We start from the raw sequence: 23,339 nt of genomic DNA on the forward strand, positions 1-23,339 counted from the left end.
CACTAATCAGGAGGAAGAACATGGTTGATAAGAAAATTCTGTTAAAGGACATGAGATGAATCTCATGAGATTGAGATGAATTAAAGATGAGATCAATTACTATGATCCATGAAATTATTATCTCTAGAGTTGATGATTTTGAAATCTGATGATATTGTTTTGTTTTCCATCCCAATCTTTTAAAGTCTGTTTTGTTTCGTTTTGTTTTTTTAGTTTAGTTTTTTATTGAACAGTCACTGAGAGGTGAAGGTAACAGGACTTCTGTTTTGAGAAATTTAGCTGAAAGCCTCATCACCACTAAGAGAACTTCAGCACATTTTTTACATGATCTTATTCTGGTGTGTGGTGATTTTTTAATTTGGTACCAGTAATTTACATATTTATAAGTAATGACACATTTGTGTGTGCTACTCAGTTACAGTCAGCTTTGATTTGGTGCCTAATCTTGGAAATTTTGTTTCTGAGGACAAATGTAGTTGTGAAGTCAAGAGGACAGTTGAAGACCAGTTTCTAGGAATCTTTCTTCTCCAGGTAGGATCCTTGTTTTATACAACTCTTATTATACTCTATAAGTCCTAGATTATTCTAGTATCCAAAGCAAATAACTGTAAAAATGTGTAAGCAAGTTCAACATTTGTTTTCTCTGTATTCCAAAGTCACTCTCTACAAAGTATTTGGACTCTTCTCTGTAAAAGTCTGCTTGCTGGGAGAAACCTCTCCTCTAGTTTGTTGAGGTGGGAATCAGAACCATGTTCCCCATAGCATGCAGAAGTGCTTTCTGCATGTTCTCATGGTAATTTAATATATTTACAAGACAATTTCCCAGAATTATTACATGTGCAATACACATCAATGACAGCATTTTCCAGTATATTGTGGGATAACTCCTCATAATAAAGTCAGGAAGAAAAAATCCCTGACAGTCAATTCATTCAATGTTTCACTAAATTTGGTGGAAGGCTGCAGGCAGATTTATTCCAGCATTCCCTAACCTATAGTTAATGCAAACTATATTCACTGCTACCAAGCAAAAGGTAGAAACATTTCAATCAGGTTTTCCCCATAACTCCTGCCTCAATTTAACTTAGATCTTTCCACAGCTAGGGCAGTTTCACATTCTCTGAAATTATTGAAATCCAAAATTAATTTTATCTTATTGTGCAAATATGTGAACAAACTCACATTCTCTATACCACAGTTTATGTTACAAGTGAAAACAAAAGCTAAAAAAGGCATTTCAGGAAAACTTACCAGAAGAATTATTGCACCCAGATGCCATTAATTTGAAATGAAGACAACATTATCATTTGAACAAAAGCTGTTGCAGCAAGATTTGGGGCTATGCTTCCTGATAAGAATCACGAAAAGCACTGGTAAAAGAATGCCTACCTGAAGTCCATTTATTCTGTTTTGCCTCTCAGCCCCCCACCCCCCTCCAGGTTTGTATTCTGTCTTTAAATGCATTTATTTATGGAAAACCTGATTCCCTTCTGTTCTCAGCGTAATTGGACATATATGTAAGACATCTTAGACTTAAAGTTTACTACTTAAATTCTTGCTAAACAATCAGAAGTACATATTTTAAAACAGGATATTGTTTTTTCTCAGCAGAGTAGCATTTAAAGTGTGGTGCTTGTCAGGTGTGTTCCTCATTCTATTTCATACTTAGTTTTAGAAGAAATTTTTGGAGAAAAAGTCATTTAAAGTCAGAACTGCTGCAAGCTCAGCAGTCATTGCCATGAGATGGCAATGAAAATATTAAACTTTAATTTAATCAGTCAGTTATATGAGATTAATTTACAAATGGGAATCACAGACTAAAATACATAGAAAATTTGCAATATATCCCTGAATTTGTTGCTCTGTTCTGGGCAAGATTAAGAGAACCTGGACAACTAAAGAGTATTTGGATGACTCAAAGATTTTTGCATAAAGGCATCTTTAGAAAAAGAAAAGGGAAAAAATAGTCAGACAAAAAAAGGAAAAGCCAAAAACCAAACTGACAAACAAACCTCTGTTAAATAGAATTCAGAAGTACTGATTCCAAGCTGTTGTCAAAGCTTTATCTTTCCTGTCTTTGTCATAAAAGTCTTTGTGGTTGTAAACTACTTCAAAACTTTGTATTCTTCCTGTAATTTTTTGAAAGTGGAGAGACACTCAGGTGTCCAAATTATAAACAGCTGTGCCATTTCAGATCCTCTAAAGCATTTAGGATTTCCTGATGAAGTTAACAGACATGACACTACAGAAAGAGAGAGCTATATATAAGAGAGCTACTGGAAGCTAAGCAGGACACGTGGACTGCTTTAATTGGCTCTAGACATTAATATTTAAGCAACTAAATCTTACCATAGATTTTAAATTACTAGAAACATTATATTTTCTTACTAAAATTTGGATTTGGTTGCCTTATTGTTAATGTTTTCCAAACATCTTCCCCTCTCTTGTTCTCCTTTAGACTTCTTTCACTATGATGAGTTTTGAAAATGTAGCAGCCCAAAAAATTATAGCTGAGACCTACCCACATTAAGTAGAATGACTTATTCCCCAAATATATATTATCTCATTTTGGATATAGTTTTTTTTTAATGTCAACCTCTTTCAAAATTCACTTTTTTTTTTTTTTTTTGCCTGAATTCATAGCAATTTTAATTTACCAAAGCCAAGGTATTTACTAAAATACAAAATATTCCAGATTTGTTAGAGAGTATTTCAGCTGTACAGAGGTCAAGGACTGTGATGAGAAGGTTGAGTGTTTATAGGTAGGAACCTGGGGAAAGGCTAACAAGGCTGATATCCTGGAGTGAGTCTGATATAGAGCATCCAACCAGCATGAAGAGATAGGTGAAGTATTCTATATTTCAGTGGCTGAATAATGTTTTAAGATTGCTTATTCTTGTCAGAGACTTTTTTAACTTGCTGAGTGTCTGCTGCGAGCCCAACATGGTGGAGAGCAGGGAGTGTAGGAGGCTCCTGGAGGGTGTAGAAGGTAACTTCCTGACACAGTTGTCAAGTGAACCCACCAGTGGCGGGACCCCATTGGACCTGCTGCTTATGAATTTACAAGGGCTGGTGGGAGATGTGGTGGTTGGAGGCTGTCTTGGACACAGCAACCATGAAATGGTAGCATTTTCAATCCTTGGTGGAGTAAAGAAGGGGGTAAACAAAAATTTTCTTCAAGAAACAACATCTAGTGCTATGATCTAGTTGGCAGGCTGGTGCTCATTCAAAGGTTGGGCTCCGTGATTTTGTAGGTTTTTTCTGCTCTTAGTAATTCCATGATTCTATTCAGACTGTGATCCATTCCAGAAGAACACACTACCCTTACTAGTCAGGTATCACAAGTATGATTTCTTTGGGTATCACAAGTATGATTTATTATTTATCTGGTCAATTTCCTAGATTCTAAGACCTAAAACCCAGAGGCATTATAACTTTACCAAATATAACCCCATATTCCACAAATGGACCTGCTCTTAATATTCACTCCTTTTTGTTCAGCTGGGGACTCAGTCACACACGGTTTCATCTTCACCATTTTTTGTTATTTTGCATATGAGAATGTTATACAAGACTGTACAAAAGACTTTTTGAAAAAAAGTATGTGATACACATACAAAAGACTTTTTGAAAAAGAGTATGTGATACACATACTACCTTCCTACAAGAGCAATAATCTCACCAGTGAAAGGAAGTAAGGCTTGTTACAAATATCTCGATTGTATTAATGCCAGATTTTGTGTATGTTTCAACATCTCCTAGGTACTAGAAGCTGATTATTTAATCCTTTGTTTAAAGTGTTTTTCTTCTCTCCTGCTCTCCCTGGAATGGACTGATTAGTAAATATTTCTGCATTCTCTCTTTTTTCCACTGGCCTAAATTTTAAGACCAAACTTACCTATGTGATCTGGATCACCTGAAACCAGAAACAAGGCCACCTGTGTCAGAACTCCAAGTACATCTTCCTCCTCTCCCTGCTGCTAATCTGGCTGACAGGCCCAAGGTGGAGGCAGCTCTTTGCTTTGCAGAGGGTCACCAGCAGTACTCTGTAAGCATGTCCCTTTTTGCTTAGGAGCTGCTGTAGCTTGGCATTGCTGTTTCTGGTAACAGGCAGCAAGTTTTTATGAGTCTGCAAGGCCTCTAGATTGACGTCAATTTTTTCTTAATCTTTCTTTACCTGTAGCTTTGTTTTACTTGCTTTATGACAGAAATTTCTCTAATTGGCCAAATGCATTTGTCTAACTTGTTTACATATATGTGTGTGTGGCATATTTCCCATGCCCATTAACAAGATGCTGAGAGTAAAAACCTTTTTGAGGTGAGTTCTCACAGCTGGGTCCCAACCAAAGCTGTTCTGCATCAGGCCTGTGGCTGTTAACAATGCTGGTCAAGTATGCCCTTACGTTCCATGCTGTTTTTGGTTCTGATCCTGACTGGATATGTGAGAGGCATGTCATGGCTATGAGTTTGCCTGGCAAGCCTTGCTTCCTGGCTGCTCCAAAAGGTCTCTGGCCTGCCATGCTCGGGGTTGCTGGGCAATGCCCTGCACTGAGAGCCCCCACACTACAACATGCAGTGCTTGTTGAAAGTGAATCATCCACGAGGGCTTGGAGCCAAAGCTAGTGTCATAACGATGAATTTGGTGTTTATTTACACATAGATTTGTGTCTAAATAAAGGTGGTGTGAAAAGGGAATTATGGTGGTTTTGTATTGATTAAGTTCTTTTTTGTTTGTTTTTTTTTTAACAGAAGGTGTTAAAACTTTTAAAGGTAGTATTGCAGTTGGGTTAAGGGAAGTAATTGACTCAGTCAGATAGACAAAGAAAAATCTGGATGAAAGCTTTCTATGAAAGCTTTCTCTTTCCATTTACTCAAATAAAATTGAGCGACCTCACCAAATTTTTTGTTGTGTGTTACTCCTTTCCCTTTCCTAATTATAAGAATTAGGATTTGCAATACTCGATTAGAAAAAGTGCTACTTAATTATAAGCTATTTATATGTTGCAATTCTTCTTTCTTTGTTTAAATTTAGAAAGCTAGGCCAGAAAAAATGGGCTAGTAATGAAAGTTGGTTAAAATGGTGGATTTAGTTTCCTAGATAAAACAGATTTTAATATTTTTCTCCTTTATAAATCTATACCAGAATGTTGGTCAGAATAGTCTTGTTTTGCTTAAATACAAGTGGATTTTAACAGAGTGAGGCAGGGAACACATTCTAATAAGTACAACTTTTAGAAAAGTTGTTTTTTTCTATAAACAGAGAAAGGAACAATTCCAAGAGTGGGAGGGGAAAAGTTGCTAGATCCTGAATAGTCTTACTTTCTATAGGCTTGGGTTAAGTGTAAAGAAATAGATACTAGAAAAAAACCCCCTGAAAACGGCTGGCTATGCACCACTTTTCTTTAGTGAGTCTAATCAGTACCATGATTGCAATCTTAATGGGATTTTGGCATTTAAGAGATTTCTTTAGAATGACTGCCTTGTGTTTTGTTAATATCACATTTCTTATATTCATAATTTAATTGTACATTATTTATTAATCTCTTGAATCCATTATTCATTGGATGCAAAATGTTAAAATAATGGAAATCTCTTTCAAGAAGAAAAAATAAGCCAACTCCTAGAAAAAAGAAGTGAATGCTCTACAGTACCTATATTATGCTCAAGAATAATGTTTTAGGAATATTACTTGTTAGATGGGCTGATAATTCGAGTTGATTTGTTCTTAAAACTTTGAATATAATTGTACTGTTATTACTTGTAATCATCTTTTGGAAGACATGGTTTGCACATGCCTACAATCCAAAAAACACAATATGCTGCAGTCTGAGTCAGAAAACTTTTGTTCAGATACCCATTTCATCTACAATACTTGTTAAAAGTATATACTTATTTGATTTACCCATCCCCTGGACATTCATCTTTTTTGTTACAATTTCAAAGAACTTGTAAAGCTGGCGAAAAAAATATTGAAAATCTTTTTTTTTTTTATCTTATTAAAGATTTCATTGCTTTGAAAGATCTTACCTTTATTTAATATACATTTGTTAAAAAAAAAAAATAAAATCTGTATTTTAGTAATTTAAACTTTTCAGCCAGCTCTAGAAACCAATGCCAGGAGACAAAAATTATATAGTCTTTCCAAAATCCCTACTATACCTGGCAATGTGTAATTAAAAAGACAATACTAGGAAGTTATTTTCAATTGTTATGTGCTAAGGGATGATATGCCTCAAGATGTTCTCCACACATCAAATGTGAGGCCAGGCTGAGTCTTCTGAGTGTCTAAGCAGTCAAACAGCTAAGTCCTTGAAGACATCTTAGAGAATTTTCCATTTAAATTGTTGACTTCTGTAAGTTCTTTATATATTTTGTGGAGAAACCTAAAAATCTCCTTTAGGGCTGCAGACACTATTAAATGTTAAGACATCTAAAACAGATTGTAATACCTGAGTCACTTATTACATTTAGTAGCTACACTCAGTCTTATGAGTCACAACTGACTAATTACAATCCATGAATTTGAAGTATAGTTTCTCATTACTATGGTTCATCATGTCTAATTGTTGTGGTAAAGGCTTCAAACCTGGTTCTTCCCAGGAGAAATCTGCAGCCAGAAATGCTGCAAGGCCCTTTTAAAGACACCTATGATGGTGTATTTGTGCTTATGATTTTCTTGTGCTGTCCCTAAACAAAATAAAAGAATCTCTGCCTCCTTTGAGCAACAGCCTGCAACTCGCTATAATGTTTATAAACCATTTTTGGTAAATCTTCATTGACTTTGAGGAACCTCCTAAAATAAGTGTTGCTGTCTTTTGTGTGTTGGTGAAAAGTTTTTTTTACTTGACTACTCCTTGAAAAGTGAGATACAGAGTAGCTGCAAAAATGTCCATTGATTCTTTGCTTAGTTGCTTATTGCTTTATTAAACACAATATGTTTTAGGAGATTTCCTAAGATAACATTTGGAACTAAAGCATCCATAAGCTATGAACTAAGGAATAACAACAAAATTGATTACAATGAATACACCAATTTGTTCCTTGGGAGGCCAGAACATGCTTTTTCTTTCCAGGTACATACAGCAATTCTCAGTCCAAAACTAGTCCAAGTTCTTAAGTTAAAACAGATAAAATGGAAAACTTTTGAATATTTACCTATAGATAAGAGCAGTCTCTGTTCCTATCTGTAAAAGGGAAAGTAGAATTAATGCTTGTGTTTCCAGTGTAAATTGTTACCTATGTAACTACTGGTTAGAGATTTGGTATTATTAAGTGACCTGAAAACAACTATGGGTATGACATCTACTTCATAGCCTAACACCATGAATCTTGGGAAAGAAATACGTTTCTATCACAATTTCAGAATTTTATGTAATTAGGATTACAGCATCCTCTGAAGATTGAGAGAATTCTATGAATTTACTTACTTATTCATCAGAGATCCTTCTGAAATTTCCCCTTCAAATAACAGGCACTAACTTGAAATTTTTTTTCCTTTGTTTTCTTGTATTCAAATCCAGAATATCCGTAACACTCCAACACCATTCTTTGTGCTCTTTCCATACACTTGCCACTGAGCAAGCATGCTATAAAAACCTGCAAATGGTGATGACTCACCTCTTTCAAATTTCAGGCACATAGTAAAATCATCACCTCCTGCACCTTGAGGGTGGTTATACTCACTGCAGGCAAAACTGCTTAAAAGAAACTCACTGATGAATAAGCAGCCCTGTCAGAAGCATATGCTGCAAAGATAGCTTAGCTTACATGCAAGATGCCTCACACATTTTCCCAGATGCAGCAGCATTTTTATCAGTGGTTACAGAGACACATAGGTCTCCTACAAAGATCCAAAATTTTGCTTATTTTAATTTTTCCCTGATTTCAGGAAAAAAAAGAAGAATCCTTACTACAACAGCAACAAAGCGACACAACTACTATAACAGTGACTGTGTATTCTGGATTTTTATTTAAATTTGTATGATTAGTTTAAGACCCCTTTTTCATCCCTTTGATATTCCCTAGTACAAACTGTAATGAAGAACTTTGAAAATTTTTTTTCTACAAGTTTTTAGAAAGTAAAAATATACATCTCACCCCTCAGAATTTCAGTTATGGAACTATGCCAAAGGACTGAATACCAGAGACATATATTTGTAGGTTTTGGTATGTTTCCAAAGTAGATAAAGTGCTTAATTCAGATTTTTCTTCTGACTTTACCTGTAGGTTAAATTATATTTTCCATTTGATTGGATCTTGACTTATTTAAGATTCAATTTAATTGACAATTAAAAAAAAATTAATCTGAATTTCAAAAAGCTTAAAAGCTTGAACTTTAAAAGTTAACATTCACAAGGATGTTAACTTCCGAAAATGTTTTGAATGTTTACTGATGTTTATAGATTTTTTTTTCACAAAGTAAGCCACTGTCAATGAATTGCATTGTACAGCTATTTTTATTTAAACCTAAATATGTGTCAGTATACCTCGTGCCTGTCATAATCCTTTCTTTCTACATAAGAAATAATTTCAAGGAAAAAAAGTGTAGATCCAAAGAACCTAAATCTGTCAAGATGGATGAAATTTCACACCAACACATAATACATTGTTTCCCATTTAAATATATTAAAAAGTACTGTCTGGATCATTTCAGAGGTAGAGCACAAAAATCCAACCAAATTATATCAGACAACAATAATTAAATTTTATTCAAATCAAATTTAGTTTTAAAAATATGTAAGGTTAAAAGCAATCTAAAAGAAAGGTTATGGGTATCATACTTGAGCTTTAAAATATATCAATAGTAAGCACTGTTTTTTCTTTTGTTTTTCTTGGCTGATGTGCATATCATAAAATCATTCAATTCCATGATGTACAAATAACTAAACCATGAAAATTTACACCTGGTGCCTGATTTATAACAAAAACACTAATAAACAATCTTCTGCCCCCTTATTCTCAGTGCACTTTTTGGAGTCTCTGTATAGCAGCTTCATTTTAGGTACAACTTGGTGCTTATCATTCCACTGCATAGTGAGCACTTGAAAATCTGGACTCTTCATTTAACTCATAAGTGAAAAATGCATTCTTTTGAAAATCTGGCCCTTATGGGCCAAATTCTTGAAGTTCTAGTTGGTAATTACTCAAGAAAAACCCCGTCATTCTGTAACTTGAAATTTAAGTTAGCCATGGAAGAATGAGAATTAGGAATCGCTAAGATAAATGTTTTTGTTCAATTATTTTCATTTAGTAGAATATATGTGAATTCTCTCAGGGTTACAATAAGCTCACAATTTATGTATTTGGCATTTTAAAAATGCATTTAGTCCATCTTTCTTTAATTAATGGAACTATACAGCAAAAACCATGTCTGATTTAAAAACCAGCCAGTATCAAATGGGAGCAGAGAGTGCCAACATGCCTAGTGCTTTCATCAAAGCAATATGTACATGACTTTGATTATCTTATTTAAAAGTAACACCACAGAGGATGCAGAACTTCATCCTGTCTCACTCCTCTGAGTCCCTGCTTGCCCCATTTGGTACACCTGCAGCCAGCACATATTCCACTTAGTACTTTTTTAACACATCATCTGCCAAGGAAAGAAAGGGAGGGCAGGAATAGCTTAGCAAGCAGCTGCTGGCAGAGAATGAAAGGTTTCATGCAGCGTGAATCAAGGATTATAGTGTGAGGTTGGCAGCTGATACAAAGTTTGGAAGCAATAATCCGTTGTTTTAAATCATGAATTCTGAGAGCTGTTTGCATAACTTTGGTAGTGAATCCTAGTCACTTATAGTTAGGTCAGATATTATACTGACTTACATGAAAAGGAAAAGCAGGGAAGTTAAGTGCAAAGCAAAAAGAGGATCACTCTTTTAACATAATTCAATTTTAAAAAAGATTGCAGAGGTGAATGAAGTCAGCAAGTACAAAATTAGTCTTATGTGAGAAAATGTGTTGTGTTTGGTACTTAAATGCTCTGGCTATTAAACCATTATGGACTGAACTCGGACCCTCAAGCTTGTTTCAGTTTACCAGCTTCATACCATTAGATGCCCCAGAGGAAACAACAGTGCCTTGAGCTACTCTTACTGTTTATATGTTCAATTTATTTGTATTGATCTGAATAATTTGTCTATATTTCTTTACTAATGTATTATCTCTCAGCTCAAATTCAGAACATTGATGAGTAAATGAATTCCAATTGAAGTAAACCAAAGTCTTAAGTAAGAGAGCAGGCCATTTGTATCTACTCTCAAACAACAAATCCTTTTAAGATCCCCAAAGCAAAATTAGTGCCATCTAGTATGCGCAGGGGGCAGGCTGGGGGTAGAGACTAATTCAGAGTGAATTAATCTGCAGTTCATTAGCAAACACTAATGTTGCTTTTGGGAATGAGAAAATTAGCAGGATTATAATTATAAGCAACAAGTGTTTTCATAAACATATAATTGCTTGTCAACAGTGTAAAATATACCAGTAAGGCCATTAGGTGGGATTGATGCATGCCATAAATCAAATTTTCAGTTATGCAAGAGATTGTGCTTATAAAATAACACCATTTCTGAAGAGCCATTAGAGTGACCAAAGCAATTTCACAGGTGTCAACAGGCCTGGTGAATTGCAATGAGAAATTAATTAAAGTAAAATTTCTTTCTTTATCTTTGTAGAGAAGGCACCCTACTTACACCTGTCAGCTGAATCCCCTAGTAATGAGAGTAAACCAGCATTAGGCACTGAAGGAAGAGGTTCAAAGAGCAGATCAGGGTGTCTGGTCTCGGTCAGGCTTTGTGTGTGTGCACACAAATGCAGGCAGTGGTGAGAAGGAAGAGAGGCAGCCAGTTGCCAGAAGTCTGTCTGCAGTGGTAGCAGAGTGATTCACTGCCAGGGGAATCAGCTAAGGTACTGTCTCCTATGGGGGCTTGTTAGGTTATACAGCAGACATCCTGCAAAAACATTGAATAACAAAGAAGCCTGGCAGGCAGAAATGATTGTGTGCCTGTGGCTGCTCTAACCAGTCTCTTCTAGCAGGGTCACTGAATGGGATACTGTAAAGAGCATGAAAGGGATTTAGAAGAGCTACGTTGCCTAGAAACTGACTGAGCCTCTTTACAGGGGAGAAATTTCTACACTCAAAACTCTTGAAAGACTCTGCTTTTAGTGTCTTACGGAATGCATTTTGGATGCTGATTCCAAAGAGTTTTGTGAATGCTGCAGGAGATCAGTTGTTTGTAAAACTTGCTTGATACAAATTTCATGAATGTAAACTCCTTTGATTCTAGTGAGGCTTCAAAGAGAAACATTTCTACATGTATTTTATGGCTGTTCTAAATTTGATTTGCACTTTCTGCCACATTTTTATCATTTGTCGGTTTAAAGGCCTACATCAAAGATTCAAACATTTGCAAGGTGATAGCAGTGACTTGCAAATACACAAATAAATTAATTTCTGCAGTTACATAGATCTAGATTAATGACTGCTGCATTTCATATAAATTTGCTCTTGACAAAATTCTCAGGCAACCGCAAATATGAAATATCCTGTTTTTAAAAACCATAGAAACATACAGAACACATTGAAACTGCTTCTAAAATTTGAATATTTACATATTCCATACTACATTTCTTTGAAGCGGAGAGGATAGGGACAGAAAATAGCTGCGTGAACTATCTTCTCATGGTTTGGCTTTCACTTATGGAGCCAGTTCCTGAAATATTCTCAGGCAAAATTCTTGTTGTTTTACCTGACTAAAGAATAAGTAGGGAGAGATTAGAGAAATTTATGTTTTAGTGAACTGTAGTGGCACACAAAGACCACTGAGAAATGATGAATTCTTTCTAAATGTAAATGGTATAAATAGATAATATTTAACAGAGATTAAGCCAATCCTAGTGAAAGAGAACTGTTTTGTCCAATATCCTCTGAAATCATGCGTCTAAACCTATATATTCTGAGTAAAGGGAAATTGGGATATGGTGACAGGAAAATTCTCATGTCCCTCACCCAAAACATGTAGACTTGATATACAGTAAAATTCTTTCTGATTTCTTTTTCTTCCAAATAAAAGAATTTCCAAGGTCTGATATGACATTTAGACCATGAAGGTAAGTTACATAGAGAACAGAGACTTGTGTATTACAATATATAGATGCAGTAATATCTATCAAGATTCATTATTAAATAACAACAATTCATAAACCTCCACTAATGATATAGATCATTGTGATAATGTTGAGTTCAAAATCCTCTGGATTCATTAACGATAAGAAGACCTTGAAGCAGGTCCTCTTTGGAAAGCATTTAATTTTATTTTTTTGGTTTTTATTACTTACCTTAAGCCTATCTGGAGGTCTTGTTATGTAAAGGAAGTTCTTTGTTTAGAGCTTTAATATACTTTATATATCATCACTATTTTCTTGTGGATTAATCTTGTGTGAACCAGATACTATGACTTTTGCAAGGGCATTGAAGTTCTTACAGACACTTTCACCAGTATGTGCAACTTGAGCTTGATTCTTCCAGAAGTACCCTGAAACAATCAAAGTTTGTTTCCTTCAGCAAAAAATTTTCTGTGATAGCTCTCTATATTTAGATTTTGAGCACTAGGATTTTTTCTCTTTTAAGCTCAACAAAATAGATTACTTTGCTGCCACGTCTGGCTTATGTATGGGTGAAAGAAAAATACATCTGATGCTTTGTAAATAAAATAACAGAAATAAGGTTTGTTTATGAGGTTGAGAGACCTTCCAAGTTCCAGCTTGACTCTTAGGATTACCTGAGAGATTCCTCTTTTGGAGCCTGTAATATTAATTCGATGAAACAAAACATTTCACAACTTTAGAATTTAATTGTGTTTTTTCTTTGAGAAAGGAGAAATAATTATTTCTAATAATTCACTTCAAAAATTGTCAGAGAAGATATTTAAGTATTATTTGATTAAGTACATGCACAGTTTTTTTCCCTGTTTGCCTGAAAATGAAGATGCCAACACAACTAATTTGGATTCATAGTTTGATGCTAATTGTACAGGTCATTGTGAATATTGTAGTACAATGAAATTAGTAAAAACTTCAGCCCCTCTTCATGGTCTATTAATGTAGCTTGAAGTATATGTATATATTTTAAAAAATGTTATCAAGAAAATATATTCCACAGGATAGTATGTTAAAAAGGTATAAAAATATGTTAATAACAATCTTTCAATATACAAATATGAATATAAAACCATGCTTGTTTTATACTTGCAAGAACTGTGATTGTGCATGAAATGGATAACTGTACATAACAATGATAAGCAGGAAAGCTGGTGTATACACATGATATGTCAACAAGAATGAAGTTAGGCAAAATTTTCATTAAATACTGAACAATACTCAGGTTCAAAAATAGGAAGGTTTTTCTTGATTTGGATGATATACATAATTTTGATTTCCCATGAGAAAAAATATCACTATGACTTGTTTAGTTTGTATTACAATGCTAGATAGTTATAAAAAAGAAATATTAAACACCTGTTTATGTTTTGCTTGAAGGATCTAAAGTATGTTATGTGGTGGTTAATCTATTTGTAATAAAATGAATTTGCAATTTTCTGTTCTTTTTGAGAACACTATTCAATAATGAATTGGACAAAATCAACAGAAATTTGCCCAATTGCAAGTTTAGGAATATCAGGAAAATCTTGTGTAAGACCTTTCAGTCTGCTCAGAAAAACAGAAGATAATACTTACTGACAGAAGAAGAGGTTTAGGTATCTTGCATTGCTTATGAAATTGTGATAATACAGTAGTAAACTGTGTGATGAGCTGCAAGTGGCCCATTTTCTATGCCTAGATTCCCTAAAAACAATGGACAGCTATCATTTATACCTATGTAAGTGCGTCAAATTACAGAAGTGGAAATAACACTCTAGAACAAAGGACATTTAAAAATCACCATTAGAATGGTGAAATGTCAGGAGCCATTGATTTAAAAATGGCACTTTTTTAAAAATATCTACAGTGCTTTATTCTCAAATACTGAGTTGTAGGTGTATTTCAGCTGCCCACATTCACCTATTGCCTTGGAGTTTTATAACCTCAGATATTTTGTCATGCTCTTCAAGTAGCATAAACTGCTTTGATTCCAGGATATTTTTTGCTCTATGACAGACTGAAAGATGCTCACCTTCCCAGCCAGGCATGTGAAAAATGTCACTAAATATCATACTACTCTAGATTTGCTCTGCTTGACAAAGGAGTACTGCAGAGGAGAAAAAATGCAAAGATTTAGGCTAGAAAAGTACAACACATAGCACTCTACATCAAGTAGGCTCTTTGCCTAATAACATTGCTATTAGACACAGGTCACTTGCTCAGAGGGAATAAGGAGTATGTTCATTCAGGCAATCAGCTGAATCAGACTGCAACTTTAGGGGAAATTGTACTGAAAGCTTGGCATTAAATCAGGTTCCTTTTCCATCAGATTTTGAAATGCCTCCTTGCTAGAAATAGTTTTAATGAATATGTGGATATGAAAGTTAACTACACAAATTTATAATGTCAAGTGATGGTTCATCTACGTTTTTGCTGTGTTCTTATTTCACACAATCACAGAATCAGCTAGGTTGGAAAAGGCCTCGGAGATCATCAAGTCCAACCTATGACCCACCACCACTTTATCAACTATACCACGGCACCGAGTGCCCCCTCCAGTCTTTTTTTAAACCCCTCCAGGGACAGTGACTCCCACTTCCCTGGGCAGCCATTCCAGTACCTAACCAATCCTACTGTAAAGAATTTTTTCTAATGACTAGCCTAAACTTTCACCGGTGCAGCTTAACAGAAGGATTTTTGTTTGTTCTGATGCCCTACATGACAAAAATATCTAACTAAACAAGATTCAAGGTACTGTGAGTTTGTGTGTGAGAACCTAAGTTCATGAACACTATCATTCTTTTATTCTTTAGAAACTACATGCATCTTTATTAGTTTAAGAATCTAAGACTTCTAAATAGTTAGAACTGAAATGTCTATATTCAAACAGTATCCAGATACAAGTTTCTCAAAATTTTCAGCTCATGTCCAAGCTCGAGAAATATTGATTTTTAGCTCTGTTTTCACTGACCTGTGTTTTATAAACAATAAAAAATAATTATTCCATAATGTGAGTTAAAGCTTGAATAGCTATGAACCTTAGGAGTCCTACAGAGTCCCTCACTGATCACACAATACTTCTTTTTGGTGTTAACCCCATTGGACCTCTCATAAACATTAAATAATTTGGATTCAATGCGCTACCTTTGACTTGCCTGTCATAAGTCTGGAAGACAATACAGTTATTTGAGTTTTTGATATGGAGGCAGTTTTTAAGGAGAATATTATCTTGTGTAAAAGTTACATTTACCAACTTGCATTGATTGCCAGGCTTCATCTCAGGGAAACATGAAAGCACATCGTACTTACTTGCTACATTCCTGCACCACGATATATCACCAAAATAAAATTTCTAATAATGAAAGTATGAATAAAAGGATATTTTAATGTGCCAATGTAGAATAGATTATTTAGATTCAAATTAATTTTATATTTTCAAAAAATATAAAATAACTGGCTTTTTCCCACATTCATAATTTTTTAACATTTACTTTAGGTTTATGTAAGGTTACTTTTCCTCATCTTTATCATCCTTTTTTAAAAAATCTAAATGCAGTAGATTGAGAATTATGAATATATTGGAAAAATTATTTGCAGTTTGAAGACAATTATATCCACCATATTGAAATAACCCATCTTCAAACACAGGTACAAAAAATATTTGCAGTATATTTTGGAGAAATAAGTAATTTATTTCCAGACAACTGATAATTAATATTTCACCCAGGAGCTGTCTGCAACATTCACCATGGAACAATAGCCAAAATATTTTTTTTTCCTTGTGTTGTTTCTTTGTTGTTCTGCAGTCCATCCCTGCCATCTTCTATCTGTTTTCCTACAGGTTACTTATGAATACAAATTCTGAAAAGAATGTGTGGAAGTTCTTCTGGAACACATATGTTCCATTTGCTAACAAGCCTTTGTTTTCCTGTTAAAGAAATGTTTGCAATGGCCCCCCAGAGTGAATTGACCTGGATAGGTCAGTATTTTTGCTCAAGTCAGTGTAAGACTGTAGCATCACGAATCTTTAATTCAGTAACCGTCTAGCAAATTGTTTATCAGCAGTTCGAATATGCAAAATAATACAGGGAAATTTCTAACACTAAGTCTCCATTTGTTATTTCTTTGTTGATTCTGTGGCTGTTATTCACTGTGTATTTTAAAGTAACTTTCATTTGATACTCTATGAAACACATTTGAACCAAAGTGCAGTAAGTACCAAGTACCATGATTATTAAATATAGTTGTACTGAATTTTTCACAGAATGGCTGAAAATTGAGAGTGTATAGTGCAGGCTTTGATTAGATACAGTGTATTTTATTTTGGCTGTATGAGTGAGCTCATATCTACTGTGGATGGTTCAGTGTTTGTAATTAAGTGTAGCAGCATCCCACCTGGCATGTTTTTACTGCAGCATTGTTCTTGAGAGAATATTTATCTGTTTTGACATTTGCTGTTGTTTTGCATGTCGATAGATAGAATTCAAGGGAAATAGTAAGGTGGACCATTCTTGGAATATACAAGGGCATTCAATAATTCAAGTACTAGAGAATTAAAGCAATAATTAATCCCACTCTATTCTGGTCTTCTGTGGCCTCACTTCAAGTCCTGCATGAAGTTTTGGGCTCAACAATATAAGGCTATAAAGCTCTTGGAGATTGTCCAAAGTGGGGCTGTAAAGATGGTGAAAGGCCTGGAGGGGAAGCCATGTGAGGAGCAGCTGAGGTCACTTGGTCTGTCCAACCTGGAGAAAAGGAGACTGAGGGCAGAGCTCACTGCAGTTAACTCTTCCTCAGGAGGGGAAGAGGAGGGGCAGGCAATGATCTCTTCTCTGTGGTAACAGTGACAGGACCTAAAGGAATGTCATGAAACTGTGTCAGGGGAGATTTAGGTTGGATATGAGAAAAAAGTTCTTACTCCAGAGGGTGGCTGGGTGCTGGGACAGGTGCCTCAGGGAAGGGGTGACAGCACCACCCTGCCAGAGGTGTGATTCTTGGCTTTGACTTGCAAAGAGCTCGGCTTCAATGATCCTTGTGTGACCCTTCCAACTGGGGACACTCTATGATTTTATGAATTGCAAAGTATATTCTTCCAAGGCTGTAAACTGCTGGGTTCCCAGACCGGTATCAACTCTCAATGTCTGTCATCAGGTTACATTGTAGAATACTTAACTGACAAACTGACAGCATGAAGGTGATAAGACCAGAATTACAGGGTGTATTCATAGCAGTCATAAAATTATTGTTCCTTCAGAAATTTATCCAGTCACTCCCTAAAATCACAAAGGTACTACCACAACAAATTGCAGTAAGGTATTCTACAGCTTCTTTTTTCCTGTGCAATGGCTGTTTGTTTTGGAATTGCCCTTTTGACTTTAATGTCGTGCATTTCCCCATGTCCTCCTACTGGGAGGACATAAAAATCAGTAAATCCACATTTGGTGTTTCTATGCCACTTATAAGTCTATAAAACAATACCATATCCTTTTTTATATATATAAAAAAATCACTGTCAATATTCCTTACATTAAAATTTTAATTTTCCTTACATGTCTTCTCTCTCTCTCAATTTTTTTTTTTTATTTATTCTGTCATTTCCTTTGAGACTGAGAGGTCTGACCTGTGCACAGAATTCCAGAAGTGGCTGTGAAGGATATACATTGTGGCATAATTTTTCTTTATTTCTTTCTTAGGAAATATGAGGTATTTCTACAGTAAGTAAAGTTTTTTCTCAGTTGCATCTTAAATTTCCAAGTCATGCTTGTTAGCACAACTGATTCCAAATACATTAATTTCACTATCAGAGTGAAACCAAATCTAGTTTTGTATTTAAAAAAAAAATTAGGAAATAGGAATCTTGAAAGGAAGCAAACTATCAGAGCAGTTCATTATAAGTTTAGCATTCATACTTGACTACAATTTTATTTTTTATTTTTTCTCCAAAATTTTATTTTTTCAGTAACACAGAAAAGTTACTAGTGGGAAAACACATTATGTAGAGTAAAAATAGTTTTTAAAAGTAAGCAAACTCATGATATTCAAAAGTGGAGGTCAACAGCTATTTATGATGTTTATGTTTTTTTTTATTAATTAATATTTCACAGCGGATTTTAAAACTATTTTACATTTTTGTCCGTTCCTGACCTGTATGAGGTATTTTAAGCCACTTATGTCCAGTTCTGTAAAATTTGAATCTGTCATGACTAAGGAACTGAGTTGTATTCAGGTACAAAATATTTTAATTTTAAATTATATTTGAATAGTTCAAAAAGATACTACCACTAAAAAGAGATGTATATATATGCATTTTGGTCTTTAAACACATATTAAATAAGTGCATAAAATCTATTGTCATAGATAAGTCCATAAAATTCATTTTTCCTTTCAAATTTCCAAGTATTGTAATGCCTATTTTGCAGTGAGGGAGTTAAACTCTAGGATTTGAATTTTCAGGCATCTGTGCAAGCCCCTTAGCCATAAGGCTTATTCACCTGTCAACCTTCTATAGATAATTTCACTGGATATGGACATATACTTAAACAAAGATAGGCAGATATATGTGGCTATATATTTATACACATAGGTATATAAATGAATAACTGGGGTTTTGTACTAATATGAAGTACAGGTAAAAGAAATTTTGTCTGTGTTGTATGATTTACAGGTTATTGTGAATCCATGAACTCATAAACCTACAGATAATAACATTTTCTGATAGATAATGTCCTTGTGGCTTCATAATTTGATATTTTTTCAAATGGAAAGATTGTTCTCTGTGATGATTCTTTCTGTGTGTGTGTATGGGCTGTGGATAAATATTAGCAAACATGAGAGAAGGGTAATAGAATGGTCAGCCATCAGCTGCTGTGCAAGTTCTTGTCCTGTCAATTGATCTCAGTCACCGTTTAAATCAATTACGTTTAATGACCTTTAATTTGACTAGGAAAAAAGAGATATTTTATTTAAATGCAAAACCAATGAGATGATTGTCACAATACTGATAGATAGTAAGGGAGCAGAGCAAAACAGATTATGAGTGCATCAAAAGGGAAAATCACTGTCTCAATTAAAAGAGTCTTTTGAATTTTCTGCTTTTGGGGTTCCTTTTTAATGGAGATTGCTATTCTTCATCAACCAGTAAGGAGATAATGAAGTTAAATAGTCTGTTCATATTTTCTGTTTATATACTCAATGAAGAGAACCTGTTATGTTTTGCTCTAACTGTTCAGTAGAATGATGTTTTGTTTTCACTATGAAGACAAAAATTCCTTTGTAACAGAAATGGTCAGTATGACTGCTGAAGATGGACTTTTAAGTCAAAAAAAAAGCATCTTTGTTGGTTTGATATGGATTCTCCCATCTTTTACTGAACTCAGAGGTCCTGGATATCCTAAGCAAATTCAGGAGTCATCTTAACATGTTGTCCTTCATGCTCTTTGCCTTTTCCTGCATAAACTATGCACATTCTACACTTTGCAATTATTTTTAAATACACAGAAAATGCATATTTTATATTAAAAAAATATATATATCAAACTGATTATTTCTACAAGAGATATCTCTTTTCTCTCCATCTGAAAATCTTCTTTTGCTTGGTGGCAAATGACATCTTTTTTGTCTACTTCAAAGCCAAATTATTCCCCTTTCTAGTCCCTAAGATTTGAACTATGTATTTATAAAAAATCTAGAGGCAAAGAGCATTTTGATGATTTCAAACAATAGTTTGGCTGCTTATGTCTTACCACCTTGGTTTTGTTTTCTTACATGTGAATATGCCACTTTTCAAATACAAAGGCATACCTTACATTTCTTAGCCCTTTCTATGGGATCAAAGGAAGGATGAGCTGAAAGTCGCCAGCATATAAGGAATGTTCAAACAATCCTGCAGTGCTACATTTGAGAGAGATTAGGATGCTCCCCATATCAGTGAATAACAAATAAAATATACTCATCTCAGTGAAGTCAGTTTTAAATTATGTTTATATAAAAGGAAAATAATCATCAAGAATGAGCCATTTTTATTCTCAATATTCATCTTTGATTTTAAAAGCATTGTTTTACTGCATGAACTGGCAGCCTATATTATTGCTGTTTCCCTCTCTCACAAAGAACCTCTCCCTCCGTTCTTTACAATTCCTAAATATTTGCAGGAATATCATTGCAAAGGAATTCCATGCAGGAAGCTTCTCTGACCTTTCTGATTCCTGCCTATCTAAATGCACTATTCAGCTGTCCATAAACAAACTCTAAATGATGCCAGCATAGTCACTATTGGACAGGCTGCTTCTTTGATCCTAAGGGGCTATTTTTGAATTTTATATTTTTTTGGCTACCAAAATGAGCTGTATTTATTCTTCACTATATAAACACTGTAAGCAAGCTGGTAATGAAAGAGGTGCTCTGATCTACAAATATGTTTAGGAGGGATGTGGCATCTGTAAATTAGGCTGAATTTTTAGTAGACCAGGTGATATAGTTAGAAAAAAGCAATTTAACCAAAAGTTGGACTGATTCTTCTAAGTCTGACAATGTAACAGATAATTTCAAGAATATAAGAATGTGACAATTTCTCTTAGTGTAAAAGTAGATTAATTTATATATTTGTAACAGTGGTTTTCCAAATCTGTTTGTCACTGTCTTACATATGCTTTTTATCTGTTTTGGTCTCTGAATTCTGAAATATCCACAGTAGTGCTAGGAGTTTTATCAATCTGGTTTTGAAGGATAATTAATGTTCAAACCACCATGGATAATTTTATATTTCCCTCATATTAACTATAAAATTTGCCCTCATGTTAAGTGACTTTCACAAATTTCAAGATCCTTTGTGGGATTAACAGGGTTGTACTTTACTCATTTCTTTCCTGGCATACCTTACATAAGAACTATTTACTCTGGTCAAAATTTGCCTGAGAATTAGGCCTGAAGTCCTATCTTTAATGATATGAATTAAAATGCACAGACATTGTTACATTTTACAATCAAAACATTTCCTTTCCTTACTCACTAGAGTGAATTTAATTTACAATTGAGCTAGAACTTGATACGTATACCTTCAGTACTTGCATACATTACCTTCTTCATATCATAAAACTGCATTGCAGCATTTCAGGAAGTGCTGCCCCAGAGGGTGATAATATAGTGAGTGCTTCTTTGTATCAGCTATTCATTTTCTCACTGGTTTAGAATGCAACATTTTGAGCATCATTTTCAGGATGACATAACTGTAGGAGTCTAATAAATGTAGACATACTCAAAAAGAGTATTTTTTTACTGCAGTTTAGTGTACTGAAGAGACAGCTAACCTGAACCACTGTAATTCATCTCAGAAAAGAATGCAGCAAGCACTCTCTCATCAGATTATGTATGGTGGAGTTACACACTTGCAACTTCATTCCCCCCCCCAAACACCAACATAAAACCATAGCACAGTGCAATATATAGAAGAGTTTGAAAGAACATCCCAAGGAATTTACAGTCTGCATTAGATCATTAAGACTGAGAGCAAATCAGTTCACAAGAACGTAAATATTTTGTCAGATAAAATTTTGAGAAAATTTGTAATACATATATATATATAGCATAGACTAGAGGTGCTTCACTCTCTTCCTAATCAAGTGACCTACCACTAAAGATAATGCATTTACACTGAGCTGCATGTATCTGATGCACCTACCAGGGAGACAGGCAAATTAGAAAAAAGACAAGCAATGTTGAGATATATCCTATTTTACTCTTGCTGGTGCATTTCTAGATCATCATCAAAAAGTGGCAAGCACAAAGATTGATAATGATATATTCCTTCTCCTGTACTCAGAAGAGAGCTGGCAAAATATTTGCATTGTCATAAAAATAAATTCTAGAACCTTTCTTTTTGTTTCATAGTTTTTGTTTACTCCCTTGTAAGTTTTCTTTAAATTTTTTCCTAGCTCTCGTCCTGTTTTATTTAGCAAATAAAATAAACAAATGAAGGAAGGGAGGAAGGAAGGAGAGAGAAAGATGTGGGAAAAGTTAAATTTTGTACCTAAAATTGAAAGGGGAAATAAAATTGTAACACTTGCATTGTTAGAAATGTGGCAAAAAAATCACTGAAGTACTTTGCTTATTTTTACAATTTTCTCTCTAAAGTGTCTAATATTTTTTTTGCCTGCTTCAATATCTTTAAAAGCTGTATTTATGCTTAATAATCAATTCCACTGCCTCTTTTTCTATACATGACAAGGAGAGTTAGAAAAGCTAAAGTCTGCCTACTTTTTTCAAATTTATTCATGTTTTTGTTTTGCTTTTTACTTTGTTCTCTTCAGTAACAGACAGAGTCAATAATATCTTATAGTTCACTTATAACTTGGTTCAGTTTCTGTTTCCCCAGATAGCTGTATCCAATGCATATAACCAATTTACTTCCCTTCTTAAGTATTCTTTATTTTCACTTAATATTCCTTCCATCATAGCTGAATTTGCAATACCTTCTTGACCATGAACCTGCATGTCAAGTATTACACTATAATGCAGAGATATAGTATTATTGCAGGCAGATTCATTTAAGCAGCCAAGATATCATTTAATAAAGATAAATTAGTTCAGCGAAACTACAGACTCATAAGTTTCAGGAGAAACCTTACTGGCATGCCTGAGATCCTAACTACTGCTGGCAGGCTGCAGAAATGATTTTTTTTAAAAATCAGACTTTTTAAATTCTCAGTTTATAAGGCCTGTCTATATTTACAGCTGTAGAAACAGAAACTGAGTTTAATTTAGTGGCAAAACATGCAGAGATTTCAGTTGCACTTCTCTTTGCACCACTGACATATCCAAACTGCAATTTTGGCAGGCTAAGCCTGAGACCATTTACTTGAAGGATGTCATAAGAGGAATAAAACCTTCTGAGACAGTACATTTTGGATTAATCCAAGATTGACCTAAGTATTTTCTTTGCAGAAGTTGAATTTTACATTTTTATTCCACAGAATTTTCTTCACTGTATCCCATTTTATTGTTGAGAATGGGACAAGAAAACTATAGAAAAAGGAACAAAAAGAAATGGATACAATTTTTTTTTCTTTCAGTTTGGTTAAGATTGGTGTAAATTATTTTCTCCTGCAATATTCATGGAAGTCTGCTCTGAGTATTTGTGATTATATACTCACTGTGAAACTGTGCCAGGTTTTGATACCAAAGAAGACAGATTCTAGCACATATTAATG

General features: G+C 34.4%; 1 long non-coding RNA gene across 2 annotated transcripts in view; it reads left to right on the top strand.

Moving 5' to 3' along the window:
* Window positions 1–23,339, top strand: part of LOC113459185 (uncharacterized) — a 110,484-nt gene that overhangs the window by 70,774 nt on the left and 16,371 nt on the right. The window contains exon 3 of one of the 2 annotated variants that reach the window (XR_003380155.2): window positions 466–531. The exons of the other annotated variant lie outside the window; for it this stretch is intronic. This is a non-coding gene — a long non-coding RNA (uncharacterized LOC113459185). The remainder of the gene's footprint in view (window positions 1–465; window positions 532–23,339) is intronic. 2 annotated transcript variants of the gene reach the window in all.

Source organism: Zonotrichia albicollis, chromosome 6, assembly GCF_047830755.1.
Source record: "Zonotrichia albicollis isolate bZonAlb1 chromosome 6, bZonAlb1.hap1, whole genome shotgun sequence".
Classification (NCBI taxonomy): domain Eukaryota; kingdom Metazoa; phylum Chordata; class Aves; order Passeriformes; family Passerellidae; genus Zonotrichia; species Zonotrichia albicollis.